Source organism: Bubalus kerabau, chromosome 6, assembly GCF_029407905.1.
Source record: "Bubalus kerabau isolate K-KA32 ecotype Philippines breed swamp buffalo chromosome 6, PCC_UOA_SB_1v2, whole genome shotgun sequence".
Lineage (NCBI taxonomy): Eukaryota > Metazoa > Chordata > Mammalia > Artiodactyla > Bovidae > Bubalus > Bubalus kerabau.
Window position 1 is genome coordinate 28,878,481 of NC_073629.1, and position 24,255 is coordinate 28,902,735.

Genomic DNA, 24,255 nt, shown 5'->3' on the forward strand with positions numbered 1-24,255 from the left:
GTGCCACTCTTCCTACAAAGCATTCTTTGCACGGCTCCCCCTGGGTCGGGCACAGCTAAAAACAGACAGCGCCAACACTCCTCTTGGTATCCTGGCACATTGCATCCTGGCACGCTAACAAGAATCATTTGATGCTGCATTTTTATGTCAGGCTTTAAATCTGCAAAGTGCCTGACTATAATTTTTATTCGATTTTTATTATTAGTTGTACCTTTTAAAACAGCTATTTGAAACCATTACCACTGAAACTCTTCTCTGACTTTGGCAAATCTTGGATCATGGCCATTTTTGGTGACTTCCGTCTTCGACCCAGTCCAGGGTCTAAGGAAGCCAAACCACCTTTTTAGGTTGTTAGTGAAATCTGCCATTTCCCACATGTGGCAGAGTGGTGAGAGTCAACAAGCAGGTTTGGACCAGAATCTCTGCTTCTAAGAAGAAAGTGAAGAATAACCCAAAAAGAAAAACATGGCAAAAGAGATTCACAGCTTTAGGGGCCAAATAGCAACTCTCAGAGCCACTGGCAGTCAAGGGACAGCTTGTAATGTTTATCAGGTCCCAGTATTGAAAAAATGTGTAGAATAAACTGAAGTCATGTTACTTTTCCTTCTGAAGTTTAAATGAATATCTGTATTATACAAAAGTGCCGAAAAGTATATCAAAGCCTATAAAAATAAGGCTAAGACAGTGTTTCCAATGATTTTGCTTTCGTTGGAAAAGAAATGTCCCCATAAAAAGGCATAATTTGTGCCTCATTCTTCTGTTGAGCGATCTACAAACACTGCACTTGACGGCCTGGGTAAACTTCCCTTTCTTCCAAGCAAACCAATTTTGTCTTTCCCTGAACTCATGCAAGAAGTTTGGAAAGATCACTAAAGCCACACTTGGAACAATGTGACATTGTGTGCTGCTCCCGGACACATGGCCTGTTTCATATGTTAAGTGCTTTCTAAATTCCACTAACGACAATGCCATATGTGCTGTCTTCAGTTTTTACCCCCATTTATACCTTTATTCCCCCTCAACAGACCCCAGCTGTTATTAAAGAACAGTATTTAAGTCCCATCACAATAAAGATTTCTCAATAATGAATGATCCCAAACAGTGGCCCGTTTCTTGGAATAATTTTACCAAATTCAATTTGGTATGGTGTGTACTCAGATCGGCCAATGATGCAGAAATTAAAAAAAAAAAAAAAAAAAGGTGAATACCTGATCTCAGAAGGCTTGCTGTTTGTAATGACAAGATTCCAGCATAACCCGTTGAACTCGATTCTGATGGGACCTCATATAGAATTCCAAGTGGGAATGATGGCTTTGTCCCATAGAGATTTTAATGCCTTTTTTCATTTTGTTATATGGCAAAACCAATACAATATTGTAAAGTTAAATAAAATAAAATTTTTTTTAAAAATGCCTTTTTTTTTTTTTCTTATTCCCACTTTTGCCACTTTTTGCTCCAGGCTTTGCCGGATCCTAGGTTCCATCACAAGGATAAGAGAACTTCAGCAACTGCCATTCCTCTGTGACAATAGAGTCATTTCCAAGGGGGTTCAGGAGGACTGCTCATCACCTCAACCACACAATCAGGCCTGACAGTATGATACTGGTATTGACACCAGGTGGCTTAAGGAAGATTTACCTGGACCAAAGTACACATCAGAGGCAGAGTTTAAACCAGCTCTTTGCTCATCCTAAGAACTTGGTAGCAAAGTAGCTCCTTAGTTCATCTCAATCCAGAGGGACGACATCACACATAAGATCTTTTCTTCTCGGGCCTCCTGGGCAAGCATTTTTCCCCTCACCACAAAATGCTTTTCTTTTTTTTTTTAAAATGAACTTGCTGCTCCAAACCGGCTTGGTATCTGGCTCTGGGTCCAGAACTTGAGGCTAAATGGTGAGGTTGCAATGTGTTTCTGGATTCTGTGGTTTCAAAGTTACTCCTTCCAAACCAGGGTGGGCTCTCTGAACAACGGTCAAGCTGGCGCACTCCGTGTCTCCCTACTTTGTCACCCCAGCTTCATCTGGGTAGAAGGAAATGCGTCTGCAGAATCAAACAGTGATTCCCTTCACTGAGCGCTCATCCTGTGCCAGCGAACAACCGAAGTGCTTTCCCTCCATTGTCGTGTTTAAACCTCCCAGTATTCCCCTGTGCCCACCAGATCTTCCTCCCCTAGAGGGCATCTCCCTCCTCTGAGGAGTCTGATGCTCAGAGAGGTTAAGTAACCTGCCCAAAGTCACAACAGAAGTAAGTGGTTGAGGTAGCCTGGACTCCATCCTAAGATAAAGGAATTCTGAAGGTCACAGGCCCAAGCCAAATGCCAATACAGTCTTCTATCAAACATCAATCACATGCTTTATGCTATATAACACAAACACAAGCTACTTTCCCAAAAAGACAAACAAGAAAATGTCTTAGAGAACTATCTAACTCAGCTTCAACTAAGGTCTTCCCAGTCCTCCCATGACATCCTGTGAGCCCAGGACTGACTTTCTCTCTGGGGCTGGGACTTGAACTCCTGGAAACGTGGCCTGGCAGGCAGCGGGACGTATACCTGCTCAGTAGGGCTGCAGAAGACTATTTGTCAGGAAAACGCCTTCCCCTCCTGCACTTCCTTCTTATTTAAAATGAGATTTTGAAAGTAAAATTAACCATTGTGTAGAATAAACAGCACAACAATAGCTGTGATTAATCTGTCACAGACGGTATAATGTGATGCTAACAGGAAGAAATAAACTCCTGCTGAAGATCAAAGTCAGCTCTGCACATGGAGAACTTTTAAAATTAGAATGCCAATAAATGAATCTCCATCCTGGAAAAAAACAAAAAGAGCTCTGCAGGCTGGCAGAATGAGGGCGGAAAGACAGTCTGAGGACGTTCCGCTGCCCGGAGAAGCAGGAACCCTGGAGAAGAAAAGTTCCGGTCTGCAGCCTGGCCTCTTGTCCTCTAGTATCTGGCAGCCCCTCTTTCTCTAACTTTATGAATGGTCACTCAAACCTACCCCAGGCCTCCACGTACTGTTACAACCCATCCAGCTCAGCCAGGGCAGGTAGGAGGAGTGTGGGGCATGTCTGCATGGAGTGTGTGTGCACGCAGGTGTGGAGGAGGGGGGATGCACCCAAGTCTGCGTTGAGCACCCACCTAACAGAGCTCCTCCTGTGCCTTAGCATAGGTCCTACAGGGCCTCCCAGGTGGCACTAGTGGTAAAGAACACGCCTGCCAATGCAGGAGACAGAAGAGACATGGGTTGATCCCTGGATCGGGAAGATCCCCTGGAGGAAGGCATGGTAACCCACTCCAGCATACTTCCCTAGAGAATCCCATAGACAGAGGAGCCTGGAGGGCTATGGTCCACAAGGTCGCAAAGAGTCTGACACCACTGAAGTGGCTTAGCATACACGTGAGTCTTAAGTTACAAGTGAAGGAAGTGGAATTGTGAACCCAGATCTTTCGGGTTCTGAAGCCCAGGCGTGTGTGTGTGTGTGTGTGTGTGTGTGTGTGTGTGTGTGTGCGCGCGCGCGCTTCTCTTTGGGAAAAGTATAAGCTAATAAAGAAACTGTGATGATGCATGTTCCACTTACATCCATGGAAAGGCAAATGAAGAATTGAGGAGCATGCAGTAAACAAGCAGTTAAACAATAAAAAATGGAGTGCCTACTGTGTGCAGGCAGAGTGTTAGGTACTGAGGATGGCATGGCCCCTGCTACTCTTGAGAGAAGCTTGTTGGGAGAGAAAGAAGGGAGACTGACAGGTAGACAGGCCTTTATAATCCAGTGCAGATGCTGCAGAGCCCCAATCAGAGGGGGTGAGGGGGCCACAGAGAAGGACCCTACACCAGACTTGGGGAGTCAGGCTGCCTCCAAGTCACGTCTGCACTGAGGCCTAGGAGACAAGGCAGGGTCAGCTTAGTGAAGGTGACTCAGAGAAGGAAAATGTCCCAGGAAGAGGAAAGAGCATGTGCAAAGGCCCAGAGAAGCATGACCCATGGATGCCTATACAATATCTCCATGAACAAATATGAAATTATTTCAGCTCCCCCACCCCAGATCCTGGGTTCCCTCAAGTATCCCCTTCACCCAATTTACAAGTTAGCTCTGCCATGTTCTGAGCCAGCTCTGTTGCCCACTAGAATGCAGATACCCCTGAGGGAGCCAATGGATTTTAGTCCATTTCAGCTCAGGGCTGGTGACTGTCCCAGGCCATTTCCTGAGAGTAAAAATGGACACCTAAGGGTGATTGCTGGTTCCCCAAAGGGAGGCAGGTTTTGCCAAGCTCACAGTCTGGCAAACATGAAGTCTTGCTGCCGCCAAGACTCTTGTCATAAAGGTGCTACCAGCAAGGGTGATGTGTGCTCCCACCTGCGGCATCTCAGCATCACAACAGGAACTCCCTGTCACTCCCACACTGCCACTCACTTAACAGGAATACAGCCCGGGATTGAGTGGGCTAAGGGAGCTTGACCAGGGTTATGGTGGAATTAAACTGTTAAATGAGCCAGCACACCTGAGTGGTCTACAGTTTTCTTAGCTTCTACCAGACTGACAAAAATGATTTTAAGTACTTAAGTTTTGTTTTCTTTAAGGCTTTTCCAAAATACCAGTCAGTAAGGTGCAATGGATTACTCCAATACTTAGGCCATCTGAAGCGAACAGCCGACTCAATGGAAAAGACCCTGATGCAGGGAAAAACTGAAGGCAAAAGGAGAAGAGGGCGGCCGAGGATGAGATGGTTGGATAGCATTACTGATTCAATGGACATGAACTTGGGCAAACTCCAGGATATGGTGAGGGACAGGGGCCTTGTGTGCAGTAGTCCATGGGGTCACAAAGAGTCACTAACTTAGTGACTGAACAACAAAAAGGTGCAAGGCCGAGGGCATGGATTTTGGAGCCCACAGACTAGGTGTGTGACCTCAATCTGGTTATTTAAACTCTCTGAATTTCAACTGATTCATTCAATAATATGCATTTGGTGAGGATCTACTATACTCTAGGTGTTATGAGGAGTACTAGGCTGACAGTTCCTAAGATTTTATAGTTTAGTGGGGATGGTAGACTAAGGCCTATTATGTGAATGTAACAAGGATGGGCACATATTTCTTCTGCACTCCCAGTATTCGACTTCTCCCTGTTCTTCCAGAGGCAAGTGGTTTTCATAGGAGACTTTTGGGATTGTTGCAGCCAGGATGTAAACAGAAAGAAAAAGCCGACATTCAGCTTTCCATCCAGAATAGGATTTTTGAGTCCACAGCTAGACAATGGTTTTGAAAGCCAAGCATTCTCAATCAAAAAGGAGGGGTGGGGGAGCTTTCTGAATTTCTTAAGCTCCATTAAAATATCAAAAGCAGACTTGGAGCTCTTGATCAGAGTTTCACTATAGGCCTAAGGTGGGGAGAGCTCAGGGTGTAACCTGAGAGGAGACTGGCTGAGGGAAGGAGGAGGACAAAGCTTTTGCCTTCAGGCCTGCAGAGGGGAGTGGGCAGGGGAAAGACAGGCCGGACAGGTGACCACTGGCCAGGGTCCTCATTTTCCCTTCTTATTGCTGCTACTGCTGCTAAGTCTCTTCAGTCGTGTCCAATTCTGTGCGACCCCATAGACAGCAGCCCACCAGGCTTCTCCGTCCCTGGGATTCTCCAGGCAGGAACACTGGAGTGGGTTGCCATTTCCTTCTCCAATGCATAAAAGTGAAAAGTAAAAGTGAAGTCGCTCAGTCATGTCCGACCCTTAGCGACCCCATGGACTGCAGCCCACCAGGCTCCTCCACCCATGGGATTTTACAGGCAAGAGTGCTGGAGTGGGGTGCCACTGCCTTCTCCACCCTACCCCAAAGGGTAGGATGAGCATTACAGAAAGGCATAGGAGAGAACCAGAGAATACTGGAGCATGCAGCCTACTTCCCTAGGTTCAGGCCTCTGGGAGATGCCCCAGGTTTGTTTTGGTGCCAAAAGAGCAGAGAAATGAGAGTATGGCATTAGGGGTGGGGAGTTCTCAGTAGAGACTTTGAGATGCCTCTGGCTCTCTTCAGCCTGAGTGCAGTGTGCCGAGACAGCCTCTTTCCTGACATCTTTCCTGACCTCCAGACTTCTGTGTTGTACATATGCCCCTAAATGTTCCACAGTTTCCCCCCCAAAATCCTAAACTGAAGATCTCAGCTTCCTAGCCCACCCACAGGCTCCAAAATTGACACCATCTCTATAGTTGGCACAAACATTTATTTGGTCAGGCAAATCGGGAAGCCAGGGGACATCCAGGAGACCCCTTTTCTCTCCCTTATCCCCTCATCCAACCACTCCCACATCCTGGCAACCTTACTTTTACATTTATTTTGAACGTGTCTCCTCTCTACACTTAGTTCCTAGTAGCAGCTTAGGCCATCATCGTCATTGTTCACTTGTATGTGAACTTTATGTTTCCCTCCAAGGAGAGCAAACTGGGAGGAGAGAGTGGAAGATACTGGAGCATCAGGTTAACACTGTGTATGTAGCACAAGGCCCTGGTGCTGTACACACATCAGGTGCCCCCAAGATACCCCCAGTGCCACAGATCTCACTATCCAGGTGCATGCTGATGGCCTTTCTTCTACAAGCACCTGGGGCTTTCTCTGCTGCAGAAGCACGTTCAGATGAGAACAAGAGGCAGACTGCTAGTGGTGGGGGACTATTCTTCCCTCTCCCCAAATAACCTTCAAACAACTTCAAATACAGGTTGGAGGATAAATACCCTAGCTCCTTCCCTCCTCATGAGAGATGACATTGAGGGATGACCATTTTGCTTGAGAATGACTATACCCTCCAGGTGATCCACACCCTCCTTGACCTCACCTGGGACTCCTCTGGCTTCATCTCCTGCCACTTTGTGCCCCATTCATTCTGAACTGGCTGCAGTGTCCTGGATGTACCACACTGTTCCTGCACACCTTAGTTCAAGTTTTCCCTCTGTCTGCAATGAGGTGTTTCCCAACATTCTTCCCTAGCTCTTACTCATGCCTCAGCTAAGCTCATTCACATATATTTAGGCATTTGCCATGTGTAATACAGAGTGCCTCAGAAGTACCTAGGAAGGGCACTCAGTCTTTGCTTAGGGGGTCAAGGAAAGCACCCCATTAGAAGTATTGTCTAAGATTCTAAGAGGTGAGTCTCAAAGGAATAGAAAGGGGCAACATGGAACTGGGGGAGTGATGGTTTTTTGAAGCACTGAAAAAGGAATATGGTGCCCGGAGATGCCAGCACAGCTTATTAAATTAACTGAAAAAAAGTTCACCAAGGCTGGAGCTGTAGGAAAGAAAAGGAAACTGCAGGAGGGGGAGATGAAGAGGCGTGAGAGGCCAGATGATACAGGGCTTTAAGGAACAGAGAATTTATGTTACTGCAATGGATGATAATGAAGAGACTCTGAAGCTCCTAGTGGGTCAAATGCTTCATTCCCAGAGCTTCCATATCTTCCCTGGGCTGTATCTTATCAGTTTACACATCTGCTTTCCCATAGGATAGCAAGTTTCTATGAGGCAGGAAACACTTCTCCTTGACCTCTGTTTTCTTGTCCCTAACACAGATCCTGCCCTAGAACAGGACTGTAAAAAGTGCGCTGAGTTGGGCCACTGAGGTGACAGAGAGCTGCCCAGCCCAGACTCCTCCACAGGAGCATCACAAAGAAGGCGTGAGGTCCTGGCCTGTGCCTTAGCATCACGGATCCTAACCGTCAGCATGGCACCACGTGGCAGGAGAGAGTAGCCGTAACGCTCTACGGACAGACTTTAGGGGGCGGTACCCCAGAGTATCTCTGCAGGGATCCCAACAGAAATGCCTGACACCCGGGCTGGTGGGGGCTGAAGACTGAAGACCTGGGTGTAGACTCCAGGGCAGCAGTAGTGGTGTGGGGGCTCCTGAGGAGCACTGAGGACTCACCCTAGTGGGTGGGGAGCAGGAGAGCCTCAGAGGGGTCTGAACACAACACCCATGAGGATGAGATCGGGGTGGTCTGTGTGGTGGCCATCAGGTCATTGAAAGCCCTTCTGGGGACTGAGCTGGACCCTTCTGGGAAGTTGGAGTCTCACAGCTGTTTGCATCAGGAGAGCAGAGGGGAGACTCCAGTCCCCTAGGAGACTGGCTCGACCTGCACCTAAAGAGGTCACTGCCTGTTTCATCGTGGCTGATTTCTGTGTCTGTCTCACGCTCCTTTCCAAATCAGGCTCAACCAAGTCACAATTTTATTTTTGTGAGCCTGGAATATAATGTATATTAAATAACTATTTAATAAGGGCTTCCCTAGTGGCTCAGTGGTAAAGAATCCACCTGCCAATGCAGGAGATGTGGGTTTGATCCCTGGATTGAGAAGATCCCCTGGAGAAGGAAATGGCAACCCACTCAAGCATTATTGCCTGGGAAATTTCATGGACAGAGGAGCCTGGGGGGCTACAGTCCATGGTGTCTCAAAGAGTCAGACGTGACTTAGACACGACTAAACAGCAACAACAAAAGTGGGTGAAGCAACTTATTAGCATTTAAGTTCCATACAACTAGAGGCTATTTTGTTTACTTGCTTAATCTCTGGCCCCTAAAACAGGACTGGCCCATCGTAGGTGTTCAGAAATTACTTAATATATTTAACTCTATAACTACAAGTTATTATGTCTCAAAGAGGATAGATCTTTCTCCCAAGGTCGTGCCACCTTAGAGAAATGAAATCTTCTAGTTGCAAGCCGGTGGCTTTCCTGGGCTGCGGTGCCCCCAATGGAGAAGAGCTGAACTGCTCTGAGCCCTGCTAGGCTCTCTGGTTCCAAGGATGAGATCCACAGGGTTGCTGCAGCTTGAGTTAAGAACAAAGACTTTGGGTGGACGTGCTGAGGGGGATGGGGGATGGCAGCAGAGCCCTTGCCGGTGTCAGTATATATGGTCTAAAACAAGAACCCGGGAGCACCTGGGACATAGCGACACTCAATGTCAGTGACTGAGGGGCATGCGTGAGAGGTCAGAGCTGAACCAGGGGGTGGGATCATAAAATGAGGAAGGGACACCTGCAGGAATGAACATGGGAAAGAAAGTAAAGTCATGGACTAAGCCTTGGGAGGCAAGTTGCATTCCGAGGGCAGACAGAGAAATCAGAGAGCTAGATGGCAAGCCAGGATGTAGTCACAAGAGCCTGGAAAAGAAAATGTTAGACGCCGGAGGTCATTGGAGAAGAAGCCAAGGACTGGCATAGTCTGCCGAACCTGGCCAAAAGGAGGAAGAGGCACAGTGTTTAACAGCAAGAGCACCACAGGCTTGGGTCACATCTCTGCTCAGCCATTGACTTAAGCAGAGCAAGAGAAGTACCTCCTAGGTCTTCAGCTTCCTTATCTACAAATGGATGATGGCTACTGATCAGGCCTGGGTCCAGGCCTGAAACAAGGATGTGCTCAATAAATGCTGGCATCACGATATTGGTGGCGGGGTGGTTATTGCAACTGTGACCTTGAAGAAGACAATATCAGTTCAGTAGGGGGAAGGGAAAGGGAAGAAGATAGGAACCAGACTGCAGGGAGTTTAAGGGGAGCCAAGGAAATGGTGAATGTCAATGACTTTGCTGAGGAATTTGGTAGTAAAAGGAAGTTGAGAAATCCAGTGATTCTGCTGCAGGAGGGCCAGTTGTTTCTTTAAAAGAGAAAAGGCAAGTGAGTGCTCACAAGCAAAAGGGAAGAGACCTTGGAGATGGAGAAAGTGAAGAGATCAGAGAGGAAGAAAGGAGACATCAAAGAAGAGGTAGATATAGTCCTCCAGAGGAGATAGGGGACCCCCCCTCCCAGCTGCAATGATCTCTGCTCCTTTATCAGCCTCCCCGCTCCACCCAGGGTCGGGAGGTCTTTTCCTCAGCAAGAAAGTGTGATATCAAGAAGACTTGCCTAGAAGTCAGGAGACCTGAGTTCTGGTCCTGCCCCTGGTTGTTTCTACTTGGTCTGCACCCTTGTTCTTCTGAAACGTGTCCTCCTCCTGCATAAATGAGGTGGCTGGAGTGATGATCTCCGTGATTCTGTAACTGTGTCATCTCACTCAGCATTATGAGATGTTTCCTCTTCTTTAGTGTTTCTGCACTCTGATCAGCAGGAAGGAAAAAAAAATCTTTGAACTGAAGCTATCACTTCCTCCAGCAATTGGGACAATATTTCTGTTTCACACATACTGTGAGCAGATCCAGTGATTCCATCAGTGCTGATAGATCACTGCTGAGCCTCTTGGTGTTTTAAATAGCATATGCACTTGGTCCTGGCCTTCTGGAATGAAGCAAGGGAGAGACAGGAGCTTTGTGCTAGGCTGAGTGTTGCTGTTGACAAGGCACTCGATGGCTGCAGGCTTCTGCATCCTCAGAAATAACAACAATTACTGCACACGCCACAATCTGTCCTCCGAGGCAGCAAACGCATCAGCTGCTGGTTATTTTGATACCCTGGATAAAAAGCTTTCGAGAAAATCTAGTACAGAAAACATTCTTATCCTCTGCTTGTCTGCACCATTCCTTCTGCCTGCTGCCCTCTCAGCTGTTTGGATTCCTATAAATGTAGCTGGTCCAGGCTTCAAGGTCCTCGTCTCAGTGGCCAAGAGGAAGTCATTTCTGTTTGGATCCTCATGAAAGTGGAAGAAGCAAGAGAAGAGACATCTGGTTATGTGTCTGTGTGCCAAGGCCAGTCTGACCTGGAATCTGCTGGGAACCAATGCAGTGTGAATGCGCTGATAGCCGCGAATGGCTATGAGCATTGTGGGCTTCAAAAAGCATTCACTGAACACCTACTGTGTGCCAGGCCTGGTGCTAGGACCAGGAGAGATGGTGATGAACACAGCCAGGATCTAATAACCAGCCCCCACAAGAACACGAGCTCTTTGATCAGGTACCATGGTCATCTCACAGACTTGCACATAGTTGTTCAGCCGCTAAATTGTGTCTGACTCTTTTGTGACCCCCATGGACTGTAGTCTGCCAGTCTCCTCTGTCCATGGGATTTCCCAGGCAAGAATACCAGAGTGGGTTGCCATTTCCTCCTCCAGGGGATCTTCCTGACTCAGGGATCGAACCTGAATCTCCTACTTGGCAGGCAAATTTTTTGCCACTGAGCTACCTGGGAAGCCCCTGACACATTGTAGGTGCTCAATGATCAATCTCTGGAAAGTGTATTTGTTATGTACATGTTATACTTTACTCAAGATCCTTAAAATTCAGGGACATTAAGGGACAGAAAGGAGTGCTTACTAAACCAACATGTGCCATCAGAATATGATCAACCATTTGGGGAACGGGGTATCCAGGCTTGTATCCTGTTTACCTTTAAATCTCCCTCTTTACATTCTACATAAAAAAGAACCACAAGTGCCCCAAAACCTTTTATCCTTCTGGGTGATAACACAAGGACACATACAAAAGGTCTGCATTCAACAACCAAATACTCTGTTATTCTAAAAATGTCAACTTCATCCCTGAATTCTTGGGCAGCAATTATGTAAGGCTTAGGGCTGGCACTTTCAAACAAGTTTATACATGACATGATTGATGAATGAATTTGTCCCATTGTCTGGAAATTCCTTTGTTTAACTGACAGATACATTACCTAATGGATCACCCTACTCTGATGCCACGTCTACAGAAAGGGGCATTCATGGTGGCTCTGGTCACTTACACTCACCTCCTAGGTGTGTGTTCCTCCACCAGTTTGTGTCTGAACAACTCAAGTGGATAAGCCTTTGCTGGGAAATAACGAGGTCATATCAAAGCTGAAGCTCCCTTCCAAGTCTGAGGCTTTCTTCCTACCTCATCCTTCTCAGGTAAATGGGTAAACCTAGGTATGGGGGCAAAGACAAAGACAGAAAGAAGTGGTAACCTCAGATCAATCTGTGTCAAGTGCCAAAGCAGAGCCTCAGCTTGTTCAAGTGCCCCCCACTGGGGAAACAAGGGCCACCTCTGTACTTAGAGCAGGAATCCCTTTACCTCACTAAGTCTGGCACCTGTGGGTGACCTTCACATTGATTGCGCTGGCATGGCTTCACCCATAAAGGGAGACTCTGTCTCTCCCTCTCTCTGTCTCTCTCCTCACATGCCTTCCTCCCTTGTGGTATCAGGTACAGAGTAGGGGTTCAGCATTCAATTTGCTCAAGGAAGAACTGAAGAAACACGTCTACAAGCTCAACACCAGAGGGGTTGGTGGAATGAATTTCCAAAGACATATGAATCCCCCAGAACACTATTACAATTAATGATGCACATTTATTGGAAATCTGACTTCGGGGTATTTCTGCCTTGCTGGTATGGGCCATGGGTCAGACATGCTTCCCCCGTCAAGCTCTGACTCCACAGAACCCAAGAAATCTTGGAGGGTGATCCAGGAGATCCTATCCCACAGAAAGCACAAATGGTGGAGGAAAAGAAGAATTTGGGTAAGGCTTGGGGTAGGGTGGAAGGCTGTCTTCCTAGGTCAGTTTAGAGTCGCAGAACTCTTACAACATTGATGAAAGCTGCACACCCTCTATCCAGAAAAAATGCAGGCATCACACACAGACAAACATGAGTACAACTTCAGAAAGATCAGGGACTCCAGGAAAGAAGTTTCCTGAGTCAGGGCCTTAAGTGAAGGCTCTGATTCTAGGTCCTGATGCCTAAGTGCTCTGTGCCTTTTCTCTACAGAGGACTTGCCCTTGCCCCCAAGGGTCTTCTAGGGGGATAGGGTTCTCAGGGCCACAGCCCTCCCTCATGTCAGAGAAGCCTATGCACCTTCATCATGCAGAGCTCCCCTGGGTGCTCTTTTTTCTCCCAGGGTGACAGGAGGCGTCCTGGGAGAAAGGGGTCTCTGGACTTGTCTCTTTTGGCTGCCAGGAGCAGGAGGAGCAGAAGCCTAGGGCAGGGAAGGTGACGTCCGACGGGGACGGACACTCCCGCCGGGCTCCAGGCGCTGGCTGCAGGCAATGCTGAAGGAAAGCGTGGGGAGGTGGAGGGTGCGTGGTCAGCCGGGCAAATCCACCCACCCCGAGCCTGTCGGCCCGTGGGCGTCGGCAACCAGTACCCCGGCCTGGTGTCTCAGAAAATCCCCAGTCAGCCGGGTTCTGCGCGCGGCCCCTCCAACCGCGCGCGCTTCCTTTTGACCTCTGGAGGGTTGAACCCCTCCCAGGCCGGGTCCAGTCAGCCTTCCCGGGGCAAGTTCGACCAACCTCTCTCGTCCCCAGGAGCCCCCGCTGGCGGGCACCTCCGCCTGGCCAGAGCAGGTGCGGGGCTGGGGCAGGGGAGGGTTGGAGTGGGGGAAAAGATTTGGAGTGGGTGACTCAGGGAGGAGGGGCTAAGAATTCAAGAAGCTGTGTTGAGCAGCTCGGCGCTCCGGCACAGCAGAGAGCGCTGGGAGCCGGAGGGGAGCGCAGCGGTGAGTCAGGCTGCCCCGAGCTCAGCCCGAGAGGGGTGCAGCGCGGGCACGGGCGCGGGCCGGCGTGGCTAGGCTCCCGGGGGAGGGCATGCAGGGATCGCGGTCTGGCGAGATCTCCGGGCACCACCGCCCCCGAGGTCCCGCGGGCTGAAGTGCGGCGGTGAGAGGAGCGTCCCGAGTGGGTGCGGGAGCGCGGGAGCCTCTGCTGGCGGGCGAGTCGTGGGGAGCAGCGCTCTATCAGGTCGTGGAGTTCCCGATCTCCCGATGGATGGTCGGAAGTCCGGGAGGCAACCCTGGCGCCTGCAGTCGCGGCACCGCGGTGCCAGAGACTAGCTCGAGGGTTAGAAGGGAGACACAGCGCAAGTGAGGGAGAGGAAAGGAGCCGGAAGAGAGGGATGCGCGGGCTGTGAGCGCTCCCGGACAGCAAGAGTGGTGGTCTGCACCGCGGAGGGCGGATGCGCGGCGAGCGCGGGCCGCGGTGTGCGCCCAGTCTCGCATGTGCTGCGCTGCCCCCAGGACGCTGCTCCCAGGTATGGGGACCAGCCGGGCAGGGGGCTCTGGAGCTGGTGCAACGAGTGGAGCCAGGGTCGCTGGAGGGTTGGGAGTCCTGGGTGATGGCCCCAGGGGTTGATAGAGGAAGCCTGCTGATCAACCTCCATGGAAGGTCCTGCTACGTGGGTCACACGCCTCACCTCCAGCTGTCTGCTGCCAGGTGTAGGAGAAGTTGGCATGAAGGGGTGGGGCGGGCAGCGCGTTAGGTCCAGGCGGCAAAGACCCGGAGGAGGGAGAGACAGGACTTGGGGTCAAGGAGCGGCATCTTTGAGCAATCATAAACAAGCGGCTTCACTCTGATTACAACTCTCCTTTTGCTTTCCAAAAAAAAAAAAAATTTTCTGAGATTCTCATGGAAGGTGTTTTCTGCTTGAACTTTCTCTTCTCTAGTGACTTGAGAGATTAAAAAAGAGCGTGCTTGCTAGGCTGGTTTTTCCAAGTTGTTCCAGGTTGGAAGTTGTAACAGTTTGTCGGATAATTTATGGGTGTTTCATGCATTAAAGTGTATTACTGCAAAGCCTTTGGGTGCTATGGGTATTAAGGAAAACTTAGTGCACGTTCCCAGCTGGAAACCAAAATAGGACTCTCCTGGGTATCTCTGCCCCCTCTGTCATCTGAGGCCAATAGAAATCCTGGAGAAAAGGCACTTGATTAATTGTTCTGGCTCCATCCTCTGGGCTCAACCACTGCAGTGCCAAACCCCTCCCCCCCCCCCCCCACCTTTCCCACACATGCATGGCCAGCTACATTCTTAAATTCAGAAAGGGCAGTGGCAGACCCACCAGTATCGTCTCTCCAGGGTCTTCAGACTCTTGAAGCTGTCACTTAAGTCTGCTGGAGGGGACTGTTTCTCCTTCTCAATGTGGTGCAGAAGGACAACAGCCGTCGGGCCCTGCCAGCTCTTCTTGGGCAGTGTTTACTATTTCCTATCCAATGTCTGAAACTTTCCCCGTCTGAAGACCCACTGAACAAAGACCCCATTCGGTCTGGAAGGGTCTCTTTTGTGGAGAAGTCATAGGTCAGCCTGGGCAACCCAAATGTCAATCCACCGTGGTCAGTGTTCCCGGACATTGAGGTAACTGAGGACTGGGGTTGGGGGGTGAGTGAGAGGGGTCTGGGGTCTGAGGCTGGCCCTGCGGGTGTTGACTCAGAGAGGAAATGAATGTTCCTCAAGACTCTGGCCCTTGAAGGGGGTTGGGATTAACAGCACATGCCACCAAAATCCTCCCCCAGGCTTTTGCCAACATTTTTGGGCAGGTGGGAAAAAGGGCAACCTTGAAGGGAAAAATGTTAGGAGGCACCACGGGAAATGGGGAACCAAGGTCTCGGGAACTGGGGACACATATTGATAGGACTGTAGAAGTATCTCAGAGGATTTCAGAGCAGCTGCTAGTGCCACACCACCCCTGGACAGCCATCTCACCCTAAAACTCCACAGACCCACCTGAGAATTGGAAAATTGGCTCCACTCGGGGCAGCCATCCTAGTACTAGGGACTTCCCATATCCTTAACCTTTGTCCATGAGTGGGGTTCTCACCTTCTCCTACTTCCCACCACAGATCTTCTCAACCTGGAGGGGCAGAAGGAGCAGGGAATGAGGCTTCACACTCTCCTCTTCCAGAGAAAAATCTGTGCAGTGTCCAGGAAGGGGGCCCCAGCTGCCGACATCAGCAGGGAGGGTAGGGCATGGCAGGGCAGGGCTGGAGCCCGAGGGAAGTTTCTCATCATTGCTGAGATTAAACTGATGAGAAAATCACACAACTTTCCTTTTAAATGAGTGCTGAGCACTTCGGCTGCACATTCATGGAGTGCCTTATTTCAGCGGCAACTGCACTGGAGCCACAGAAAAATGACACTCTGCCCTCAGCAGGCGGTAGAAGGCTTGATGAGGACTCATATAAAGTCTGGATATCTCTGAGCAAACAATGCATGTTCCCAGAGGGTTTCTCTTTCTTTGACTGGCACCTCTGAACTTGCAAACCATCAACTAAACCGTCAGCTCCTAGGCTCAGCCAGTCCTGAGAAATCAACTCTGGGCCAGTTTCACAGAACAGCATTCTGTGGCCTCTAGCAAGTAAAGGAAGAGGAAAAGACCCTTCCCCAACCCATTGCCAGGGACCTTGCTTCCTGACAGTGGGGAGATGGTTAACATCCAACCTGCAAATAGTAGCGAAATCGAGATGGCCCCAAGGCAGAAACGTAGCTGGAGAAGCTGAGGCTTTGTGGTCATTGACCTTTCGGCTGGTTATGCATAGGGATGGAATTGTCCTATTTAAGCCGAGATGATAGACCTTGAAGCACAAAATTTAGCCAAGACCAGAACAGTGAAATCACATAATAAAAAAAGATGTTATGCTTCATGATTTTTTTCATTACTCTTCTATTCTATGGGTTACGTTACATGTTGTGGAGGAATTCCTAGAGGTTGTTTGCCTCAAGAGAAATTATACTGAAATGATCTCTTAATATTTCTCTCCTATATTTTGGGTAAACTTCTTGTGGTAGTTTTTGAGTTGTAAGACAGAAGGGAAAATAGCTTTGTGATCTTGAGCGAGTCACTAAACTTCACAACCTTCACTTTCCCAATCTATGGGAGAAGGGTAGTATATTAACAGTGTTTCTCAATGGGGCTGTTGGCATTTGGAGAAAATTCTTGGTTAAGGGTGACTTATTTCTGTAATGCTGGAAGTTGAGTATTCCTGCCCCCCCTACCAAAATGACAGAAATGGTGACAACCCAAAATCCCCTCTCCCCCATGGAAGGCTAAATGCTTATTAAAAGGGAAATACTGCTCCCAGTTGAGAACTCCCTTGGCAATTACCAATAAGGACCTTTCTTTCAGGCCTTATGGTCAGGCCATCTTCTACTTAATCACTGAATTGGGGCTTCAGGGATCCAGCCCTGGGCTTCATCCTCCAAGAGCCAGTGTATCAGGCTTCAGGAAGCTCAGTGCTGTGGTCCTGCCGGGCATCATCCTTGGCTTTTGTCAGTGGAGTGTGACTACAAATGGCCCACATGAAAAGAAAACCAGAAAGAGTTGGGGGGAAGGGACTGGTGGTATTAGAGCATGGCGGCTTCCTTCTCTGCCATATGCTGTTAAAAATACTGGCAGACTGCCTGCCCCGGGTGTCCACAGCACTGGGAGGAAATCCTTCTCTCCTTTACTAAATGGATCACACTGTAGCACCAGGAGGTCACTTCTCTGAATGAGAGAGTGAGGAAGCAGAGCCCTCCCTGGCACTGACAACACTTAATACAACGTGGGCACATGTTGATATCAAATTAATACAACCATGCCCAAGCTGTGAGAGTAAATGGGAATCAATAATGTGACATTTAATTGAAAAAGTAGGCTAGCAATGTACACTGGAGAGATGGTACATATAGCACTGGGTTTATTCTCACTTATCCTTACCTCTGCCACAAGGTCTCACTGGATGACAAAAAATGGGGTCATTTGGGTTGTTCATAGTGCAAAGGGCTAAAATGAATAATTTCTTTGGAGGATTTTATTTCTTGCTACCCACTCCCAAACCCCTGGAGTAGGGAATGGCAACCCATTCCCATGTTCTTGTCCTGGGAAATCCTATGGACAGAGGAACCTGGTGGGCTACAGTCCATGGGGTGGCAAAAGAGTTGGACACGACTTTGCGACTAAACAACAGCAACACCCCCAAGTTGCTGGAGAGGGAAAGCTACCAAAGAAGTAGAACTGGCAGGGTTCATAGTTGATTCCTAATGAGGCCAAAAAAAGAAAAAAAGGACATCAGAGATGTAAGGAGATTCCCAGATGAGACTGAGACTGGTCTGGTGATGCAATCTGTCAAGTAGGACTAGCAACAATGCTTTTTGAGTTGCCCAAGTTTGGCCAACCTCTTTCACACATGGAAAATCTTTTTATTAGTAGTAGTATTATTAGTCAGTCAGACAGTCAGGGTTTCCCTGAAAATTCCCCACTGGGGTAAGCAGATGGAGAGGTTTTGGCACTGCCCGCGGTGGCCTCTGCAGGTGGAGAGCTCTGCAAGTAGAATGATCTGGCTCTGAAGTCAGTGAGGATGAACAGCCCAACTTCCCCCAGAAGCTGTTCCATACTAAGGGCAGTTAAAATCCACTGCTACGGAATAGGCTCCCAGTAACCACAAAGTATGTGCTACTTGGTACACAGATGGGCCGATTTTCCCATTTCCTTTGTCCCCTCGGTAGCCAGGTTGGTGGAATATATCATCTGTCTGAACACCACACACATTCCCAAGTGAGCCCAGGGAGGGCTGCCTGCTGGAAACCATGAGAGCTCAGCCCAGGTCCAGAGAGGGAGGTACTGTCTAAGCCCCTAGTCACTGTGGATCTGACGCGGGGTTAAAGTGACTTGCATTTCTCACTTGTCCAGTCTAGTGAAACACCATCCCGTGTTTGGACTTGAGCAGACCTGGCTTGGGAAGGATCCCCTGGAGAAGCGCACAGCAACCCATTCTAGTATTCTTGCCTGGAGAATCCCCATGGGCAGAGGAGCCTGGCAGGCTACAGTCCTTGGGGTCTCAAAGAGTCAGACATGACTGAGCGACTAAGCACAGCACAACACAGACCTGGCTTGGAGGTTAGCACGCTAGGGTGCCATCCCATCCTTGTCAATAACCAGGTATTGAGCCCCCCCACCCCCACCCCGTGCTGTATGGGAGATGCTGAGAGAGGCAGACTCCCTTTGGACTGTTCAAAAGAAAGAGCAGTCATGCTCCTGAAGGCTGCTGGACTAAGTAAGCAGGGAGGAGGGAGATGAGCGCCAGGAAAGCAGAGATGCAGGCGGGCGTCTCTTGTACCTGGTGTTCCTCTCTGTGAAACAGAGGTAACAGTAGGACCTGCTGTGTTGGGCTGGGCACCTCAAGTGGGGTGATATTGGTGGGATGCCAGCACAGGCCTGGCACACAGCTGAGCAGGCACTCAGCAAACGCGAGCTCTTTTCTGTCATTCTCTCCCTCAGTGGTACTGATCTGAGGTATGCTTTTCGCTTCAGATTGAGCAACACCATCTTTGCATTTTTTTATGCCTCTGTATGTGTAAAGCTTTGCTGCCCTGGGATAAGAAATCTTTCTGGAAGCATCGAATCTTCTCTAGGAATTCACCCACCGTCATTTTGACTTTCTGTAATTAACATTCTCATTGGGGGAGAATTTTAACCAAACATTTCATCTTCTGGACTACCTCGGCCTCATAATATCAGAGTGAAAGGAAACTCAGAGATATTCTCCTGCGATTTTCTTTCAGAGGCAAACTTCTCAGACTTGTATCTCAGAGATGTTATGTAATGCTCTCTAAATAAGGCATTTCTTGAGAATGGCCATTTGTACTGGCAGCTTTAAGAATGTTTCGGTTCCTTACCCCCACATAACAACTTCTCCCTCCAACAACTCATTTCCTTAGGATTTTATGTGTCTTATCAAGTTCACAAGAGAAGGAAGAGAAGGAAGTGAAATTTTCTATGTCAGCCAGGCATTCATGCTCTCCCACCCCAAGGGTCAGTGGCTGGGCAGCTGTTGCTAAATAGCACATAACCTGTGGTTAAAGGGGAAACAGTCCCCACCCTGGGAAGGCAACATCAGGCCATGGATGGATCTGCCCTCTTCCAATGAGCATCTTGATTAATATGCTAACCAGGGGCCTGGGCCCTGTGGTGAGTCACAATAAATATAAATTCTGCCCAAGGAGCTTGCTCTAAAATAAAAATTTAAATGGCTTCAGAGGCTCATCAGATAATATAAGGTAAGACTTAGGCTGGTGGGGGCTGCAGAGAACTAGAGAGGGTATGCCCCATCAGAAAAGGACAGACAATCTGTTGCTTTGCAGGTCTGTAGACCCAATGTGGCCAGATCGTCCAACTTTTCCAAGAATTCAAACTTTATGCTTGAGTGTGTAGATCCTTCACTTTTCAAAACATCTATGCAGATCAACAAAACCTGCCTGCAGTTTCATCTTATTATCCAGATAGACACACTTGGAGAAATTGAGAGCAGTATCAAAATGGAAACTAGCTGAAGAAGTTCCCATCGACTCTGAGAGGCCTGAATGACCAGTGTCCTCTAGGAAGGCTTCCTAGAGGAAGGGAATGTCCTGCAGGCAGGTAGGATTGTATAAAAGCAGCCCTGGCATAAAACAGAACCAGCTTCAGACCCAATCTCTGTCTCTTATTGGCTCTATAACCACATAATGACTCTAAGCCTCAGTTTTCTCATCTGTAAAAGGGACTCATAAGGCGAATCTCAGGGGACAGTTGCGAGGGTGAGACGAAGGAGGGCTGGAAAGCCCTTACTTAGTCCAGAGCCTGGAACATTGGCGGTGCCCAGTGAGCCTGAGTTCTGTCCTAATGCTGGGCAGGTGGGGTTTAGCCAGTCCAGAGGACATGAAGGACCAGAAACATGAAGAAGAGCCATTCACTGAGCTTTGTGAACAGTGGCTTTCTGAGGACTTGGGCTTCAATTGCTTTTCCTGTCCCCAGAGAAGGATAGCATTTGTAGGCTGTTTTTCTCCCCTCCTGCCCTCTTCCCGCTTCTCCCCAAGGCCCGAGACTGTGTTCCTGCTTGCTCTGTCAGAATCCCACACTTTAAAAACCTGACCTGGGCCAACAGCAGAAAAACAGAACTCTACTCCATAAGAAGGAAAAGTACTCCGGGAGGCTGTATAGACACGCATGGCAAATATTCAAGGAATTCTTAGGAATAAAAAAAAAAAAAATTGTAAATCTGGATTTTTGCATGAGGCCATCACAGGAACATGTTTTCTCAATTAGCATGCACATTGTTTGGAGTGAAGTCACTGAGTCCGCGGCTCCTCAGGCTGACTTGTGCTGAAGCCACCTGATCAGGACCTTACTTTCCATGATCGAAATCTGATTCGATCAACCCTGTCCCTGCCCCTAGCTGCTGAAACAAAATCACCCCAAATTCTAAACCAGGGTGAAGACATATGCACTCCACTGCAAAGCAATCAAATTTCAGATCCTGGGTGTACTCACCCAAAACTGAGAAAGACAACACTACTCTTGATGATGGGGTGACAGTCTTCACAGACCCTTGCGTTGTTCATTTCCTTGGGCACTTACTGTTAGATGGTGACTGTGCATGGTCCCGTCAGAGCAGATGTGTCCTGTAAGTTCTGAAAGCAGAGAAAATAGTTTCTTTTGCGAAAGCATGCATCAATTGCTTAAAATATTACTAGTCGGTGCCTGAGATCAGCGATTATGTTTTCTGGATGGTTTCCTGGACTGACTCTTTTCCAAGCAAACGGCTTTGTCAGATATTTGTAATTTCTGAAATATTTGATTAATGATGTCCCCTCACCAGAGGGATGGTCCAGGGTACATGATTAGCAGCTTGCTTTAGAAACAGAGATACAGCCCAGCATCCAAAGGGATCAAGCAAGAAGTTGAAAAAATTTCAAACCCACTGTCATAGAATAAAGTAAGGGACCTAATAGGTTGGGACCTCTTAGGGAGATGAGAAATCAATTAAGTGGTACAACTTTTTTTTTTTTAAAGAAAGAAATAGAGTAAAATGTTTAAAAATCAACATGCATTGCATGGAAAAAAGGGAAATATGTGTGAAAACTTTGTTTTAATTGTATATATGTTTAGACAATATGTGTGCAAACTGGATCATGACAGAAAATGTATTTTTTCACTATGAGTCATGGTTAAAAAAGTTGAAAAGCTCTTGGCACAGACAACAGCATGGTTTAGAAAAGGGCATCGCTCTGAAGCCAGACAAGCTTGGGGTTAAGTCCCAGCTCTGTGATTCCTAGCTGTATGATCTTAGGGAATTTAAGTTCTCTAAGCATCAGTTTCCTCATTTGCAAGGTCAGACTAATTGCCTCCTCATAGGGCTATTGTGTAGATTAAATGACAAAGATGTATGAAGTGCTTGGTACTGGGTCTGCCATCAAGGAGACCTCAGCAAGCAAAAGCCACTGGCATCAATGGTCTTCTCCTTTCCCCCTCTGCCTACTCCTTCTTTATCGTCTTCTTTCAGACTACTCAGCCTCATTAGAATGATGACCTCCCTGAATGATTTTGTGCCTGAAATCTCTGGCCAGCCTAGCAAAGAAACAATAGCATGGTATGTTGTCTGTATCCCTACCTTTCTACCCTCTTTCTTCTATTTCATGTTGGCAGAGGCATCTTTCTGTGATTCTGTTCCCTGGACATCATCATGACAGTAGTTGTCCCAAGGGCCCAAGACATCCCCCTCCCTGTCACTGAGAACCATCAGTGGGGCATCACAGCATCGCAGCCTTCCCCGGCCTTGTGACCGGGACAAATTCTTTGGTCTTAATGTGGTGGTACAGTGACTCTGGAAGGAGCTTCTGTTCCCACAAATCACATCCTTTCCTTCTCAGTATATTTTTATAAGGACAACAGGGCTAAGATACTATTAAAATGTTGACATTGTCAAATTCTTAAGAAGTCCCTGCCCAGAGCAGGGAGCCTAACATTTTCTTGTGAGCGAGGCTCCAGGCTGCCCCAGTGCGGAGGATTTCAATTTATCTCCTGCTATAAACAGCTTACAGGCTCCTAGTGTGGGCCTTGGAGCTGACGGCTTCAGGTGAGCCAAACCCTAATCCTGACTCCAGCCCTCAACCTAGCCCACAGTCTGTCACTGACCCCAGACCTCCCCTCTCCAGCAGAGGGTACATGGAAGAATGACCCATACCAGGGGCCACAAAGGTGACATGGCCTAATTTTCTTGAGAGCCTGGCTAATGCAGTCCCCTGAGGACAGATCAGCGATGATAAACTGCTGCCTCTTTGTTCAGGCAGAAGCTTCACCTCCCTTTTGTGTTCCCCGTGCTCCCCTGGGGCTCATTCCAGTTCTCTCTCTGTAAAATGCAACTCCCCACCCGCAACGGGGCCCCATTTTCACCACTCAGATTCAAAGAGGATTATTAGTGACATCTCCTCAAATGCTGAATTCCTGTCCAGACCAAAGATTTAATGCTCCTTTCTAGGCAGTTAAGACGTCTCTTTTTGAGGTTGCAGGGCACGGGGGCTTACGGGGAGAAAGTGGGAGTGTTATAATTTTCATCTCTGTAAGAGTCTTCTTTACCACAACTCATCCCACCATCCCCTGTAAAATCCATGCCATCAGGCCAGTTGCACATGTTAAAGAACATTTATAGGGACTTCCTGGCAGTCCAGTGGTTAAGACTTCGCCTTCTAATGCAGGTGCTGCATTTTCCATCCCTGGTTGGGAAGCTGAGATCCCACATGCCTCATGGCCAAAGAACCAAAAAGAGAAAACAGAAACAACATGGTGGCAAATTCAATAAAGACTGTAAAAATGGTCCACATCAAAAAATCTTTAAAAAAAAATAACATTTATAGCAAAAGAGAGACATTTGTCACATCATATACAGCCCCTTGCTCCTTAAGCAGGTGGGTTATATTGAGCGCAGCATCAGGATCTTGACCGGATCATGAACAAAGCAGCTAAGAGGCTGTTTAAATCCATCACTGTTGCACCTGAGTTGCTGTTGTTGTTTTTTTAGGAAAAAGCAGAGGCTGGCTTACATTTTCTGTGCCCAAAAGGGAGGGAAAAAGGCATATTTCCATCCTTTCTGAAACTTGCAATGACAAATGGAATCAATTGTCCCAGAACATGACACACCACCAAGAATGTTTCTTATGCATGAAATGAATTACCTTTCTTTTCATCTGGGTTCAAGGGTATTGCATCTGTCCTTTTGCGGGGAAAGTGTGAACACTTAGAAATGTTTTTGTTTTCTTTTTCGAGGAGGTCAGACACCAAAACCTGACTCCAGATTTCACAGCCATGTGTCAGCATCTCCATTTCCATTTATCTTGGAAATGAAAGAAAATATTCTGGGAGTGGAACTTTTGAGTATTGTTTTGAATTTTTCTAAAAAAGAGTGGGACATGTCAGAAACTAGAGGGCTTAATAAAGCAACACATATTATTTGTTGTAGGTTATTTTTAAATCACCTTTGTGATTAAGCATAACAAAAGTACTTTTAAGTTGGCACAGCACACAGAATATCCACATTCTACTCATTTTCACTTCTTTAATGATTATGAACCAGAATTATGACTGGCAACACTCATGCTTGTGAAAATTCCAGAAACCTGTCTGAAGCTTATTTCTTTTACGGATTGGGAAAGTTGTTATGTAAGAAAGAAAAATGGTTGTCAGATATAGATTATTTATTTCAGCTCTGTCATACTGAGAGCTAGGAGAATGGGGATTTATTTCTGGGTCAGCTTCTTAGCTGTGTGACTTGGACAAATCACAGAGCCTCTCTGAGCCTCTGTTTCTTAATCTGTAAAATGAGAATAAT

General features: G+C 47.8%; 1 protein-coding gene and 1 pseudogene across 1 annotated transcript in view; one reads left to right on the top strand and one right to left on the bottom strand.

The window, feature by feature from the left end:
- LOC129656410 (ATP synthase subunit beta, mitochondrial-like) overlaps positions 1 to 19,045 on the bottom strand; it is a 92,116-nt pseudogene extending 73,071 nt beyond the window's left edge.
- The window catches only part of NGF (nerve growth factor), a 58,227-nt gene continuing 47,302 nt past the window's right edge, over positions 13,331 to 24,255 (top strand). The window contains exon 1 of the mRNA XM_055586869.1: positions 13,331 to 13,365. The gene's annotated coding sequence lies outside the window, so the exon portion shown is untranslated. The remainder of the gene's footprint in view (positions 13,366 to 24,255) is intronic.